General features: G+C 45.5%; 1 pseudogene; it reads left to right on the forward strand.

The window, feature by feature from the left end:
- The first annotated feature begins 951 nt into the window (after positions 1-951).
- Positions 952-1,642, forward strand: LOC130871791 (peptidyl-prolyl cis-trans isomerase A-like; annotated as a pseudogene).
- The last annotated feature ends 2,420 nt before the right edge of the window (positions 1,643-4,062 follow it).

Consider the following 4,062-nt stretch of genomic DNA (forward strand, 5'->3'; position numbering starts at 1 on the left):
CTGAAGCAGGGTCTCTCCCTGAACCCAGAGCTTGTGATGTGGCTAGTCTAGCTAGCTAGCTTCCCCCAGGGATCTAGTCTGCCTCACAAACACTTGGATTTCAGGTAATCCACTAGACCGGCAAGGCTTTTTTTTTATGTGGGCACTGGGAATCTAAACTCTGATTCTCATACTTGCAAGGCAGGGCATCTTATCAGCTGTGCCATCTGCCAAGCCTGGGAAATTAAAATTTTTAATTAGGACTAATACATTAGGTGTACATAGAAATGGCTATGACTGACTGAAATCCTCACCACCACGGTCACAAAGCGTTGGCACCATATGAGCACCTCCCTCCCCCCATTTCTCCCCCCCCCCCCCGCCCCCGCTGCTCCCATTGGTACTAGAGATAGATGTGTGCTTTACACTGAATCATGTCTTTCTCTGCCTTGAGACAAGTTATCTTAGACTGGCATGGATTCTCATCACCCCTATCCCATCTCTCCCTCTCTCCCTGTCTATCTCTCGAAGACTGTGGTGTGCACGCCTTTAATCCCAGCACTCAGAAGGGAGAGGTTAGGGCAGATCTTTGTGAGTCCCAACTCAGTTTGTTCTACATAGTGAGTTCTAGACCAGCCAGGGAGACAAGATGAGACCCTGGCTTTTTTCTTTCTTTCTTTCTTTCTTTCTTTCTTTCTTTCTTTCTTTCTTTCTTTCTTTCTTTTTCTTTCTTCCTTCCTTCCTTCCTTCCTTCCTTCCTTCTTTTCTTTTCTTTTCTTTCTTTTTTTCCTTTCTTTCTTTCTTTTTGAATTTTGAGACAGTATTTCTCTGTAACTTTGGAGCCTGTACTGGAACTCACTCTTATAGACCAGGCTGGCTTGAACTCACAGAGATCCACCTGCCTCTGCCCCGAGTGCCAGGATTAAAGGTGTGTGCTACCGGATTTGCAGACGCTGCTGTCCCTTCTCACCGCTTTCTGCAGCCATGGTCAACCCCACCGTGTTCTTCGACATCGCGGCTGATGGCGAGCCCTTGGGCCGCGTCTCCTTCGAGCTGTTTGCAAAGTTTCAAAGACAGCAGAAAACTTTTGTGCTCTGAGCACTGGAGAGAAAGGATTTGGATATAAGGGTTCTTCCTTTCACAGGATTATTCCAGGATTCATGTGCCAGGGTGGTGACTTCACACGCCATAATGGCACTGGTGGCAGATCCATCTACGGAGAAAAATTTGAGGATGAGAACTTCATCCTGAAGCATACAGGTCCTGGCATCTTGTCCATGGCAAATGCTGGACCAAACACAAACGGTTCCCAGTTTTTTTATCTGCAGCACCAAGACCGAGTGGCTGGATGGCAAACGTGGTCTTTGGGAAGGTGAAAGAAGGCATGAACATTGTGGAAGCCATGGAGCGTTTTGGGTCCAGGAATGGCAAGACCAGCAAGAAGATCACCATTTCCGACTGTGGACAACTCTAATTCTTTTGACTTGCGGGCTTCTTACCCACCAGACCATTCCTTCTGTAGCTCAGGAGAGCACCCCAGCCCCATCTGCTCGCAGTACCCTGTAATCTCTGCTCTCACTGAAGTTCTTTGGGTTCCATATTTTCCTCATTCCCCTTCAAGTCTAGCTGGATTGCAGAGTTAAGTTTATGATTATGAATAAAAACTAAGAAATAAAAAAAAAAAAAAAAGGTGTGTGCTACCACCGCCCAGCCTGATTTGATTTTCCAAGACAGGGTTTCTTTGTGTAGTTTTGGCTGTTCTAGAACTAGCTCTGTACATAGAAACAGTTATGAATCAAATCCTCACCACCGGTTGAGACCCTGTCTTTAAAAAAAAATTTTTTTTGGCCTGGTGGTGGTGGCATATGCCTCTGATCGCTGCACTTGGAAGGCAGAGGCAGGCAGATCTCTGGGATCTCTATTAGTTCAAGGCCAGCCTGGTCTACAGAGCTAGTTCCAGGACAGCCAAAGCGACACAAAGAAACCCTGTTCTGAAAAACCAAATAAATAAATAATAAATAAAATTTGTGGGTGTGAATGTGGGTGACCTTGCCAAGATTCCTTGTTGTGGAGATCAGAGGACAGCTTGTGGTTCCTCCTCCTACCACCTGGATCCCAGGGATCGAGCTCAGGTCATCAGATGTGGTGGGAAATGCTCTCAGCTGCTGAGCCAGCTTGGTGGCCCTGGCCTGAAACTCTGAAGTCACCTGCATTGTCTCCCTGAGGGCACAGATGATGCTTCTGCTGACCTGCCAAGTCTCCCTTCTTTTTATGTACAGTAAGACACACATCATGGGGTTTGAAGAGATGGCTCAGTGGTTAAGAGCACTGGCTGCTCTTCCAGAGGGCCTGAGTTCAATTTCCAACAATGGCATGGCGGCTCACAAATACCTACAGTGGGATCTGATACTCTCTTCTGGCATAAAGGTGTACATGCAGATAGAGCACTCATACACATAAAATAAATTTAAAAAATACACATAACATAAAAGGTAGCTTTAAATATTATAAGCATGCACTACCCCACCTCGCTTAACCTTTTCTTTCCTATTTATCTATTCCTCTGGTCACCTATTTATTTTTGCGACAAAGCCTCTTTCTGTAGCCTAGACTGGCTTCAAACTCATGGCGATTGTCCTGCCTGATATGGGCGTGAGTCACCTCACATGGCTAACCTTTTCTTTCTCATTTATTATTTTTTTTAAACATACATACATTTATTTATTTATTTATTTATTTATTTATTATGTATACAATATTCTGTGTCTGTGTATGCCTGAAGGCCAGAAGAGGGCACCAGACCTCATTACAGATGGCTGTGAGCCACCATGTGGTTGCTGGGAATTGAACTCAGGACCTTATGCAGAGCAGGCAATGCTCTTAACCTCTGAGCCACTTTCCAGCCCCCTCATTTATTATTCTTAAAGACTTTTTTATATATATGGGTGTTTGACTGCATGTATGTATGGGCACCACATGTGTGCTTGATGCCCTTGAGGTCAAGAGGACACTGGATCCCTGAGTCTGGAGTTAGTACACATGGCTATGAATTGCTATGTAGGACCTGAGAAGGAACTCCATCCTCTTTCAGTGTAGCAAGTGCTCTCAACTGCTAAGCCATCTCTCCAGTCTTCATTACTTATAAACTCTGTGTGTGTGCGTGTGTGTGTGTGTGTGTGTGTGTGTATTTGGACACGAGAGCAGAAGCCAGAAGAGGGCATTGGAACCTCAGAGCTGGAGTTACACCAAGTTGTAAGTCACCCGATGTTGATACTGGGAACTGAACTCATGTCCTCTGCAAGAACAGTAAGTGCTCTTAACTGCCAAGCCATCTCTCTCTCTTTTCAAATGAAGAAACAAAACCCGTTCACTTCTGCATTGCCATTCACTGTGGTCTTATCCGGAAGATGTCAGTGCAGAGCATAACTTATAAAGATAACCTTAACAGGCCGGGCGGTGGTGGCGCACGCCTTTAATCCCAGCACTTGGGAGGCAGAGGCAGGCGGATCTCTGTGAGTTCGAGACCAGCCTGGTCTACAAGAGCTAGTTCCAGGACAGGCTCCAAAACCACAGAGAAGCCCTGTCTCGAAAAACCAAAAAAAAAAAAGATAACCTTAACAATGTCTCAATTATGCTTGCTAAAAACGAAACTACTAATCAGGACTTCGTCATGGTCAAACTGGATCAGTGGGTTCCTTTTGAAAGCAGACCTATGGTGCATGCAGGTAATCCCATCATGTGGCAAGTAGAGGCTAAAGAAAACTCAAGGTCCTCATTGGCTGCTTAGCGAGTTCAAGACCAGTTTCAATTACCTAGGACCTAATCTCTAATAACAGAGGCAGAGCTAACCTGGGAGAGCGCTTGCTCGTCGTGCAGAAAGGCCAGTACTGCAAACCAGGAAAGATTAATGGAAAGCAAGCAAACAAAACCCTACTTTGGGGGATCACTGTCAAGCAAAGCAATAAAAATTGCCCAGCCTTGGGCATGTGTGAAAGTGAACACAATGGAGTTCTGAGATGACAGGAGAAACACTCGTCGCGTTCCCTTAGGTCCTCACAAATATAAACTGCTGGGACCTCTGGT

The sequence above is a fragment of the Chionomys nivalis genome, chromosome 3 (assembly GCF_950005125.1).
Source record: "Chionomys nivalis chromosome 3, mChiNiv1.1, whole genome shotgun sequence".
Lineage (NCBI taxonomy): Eukaryota > Metazoa > Chordata > Mammalia > Rodentia > Cricetidae > Chionomys > Chionomys nivalis.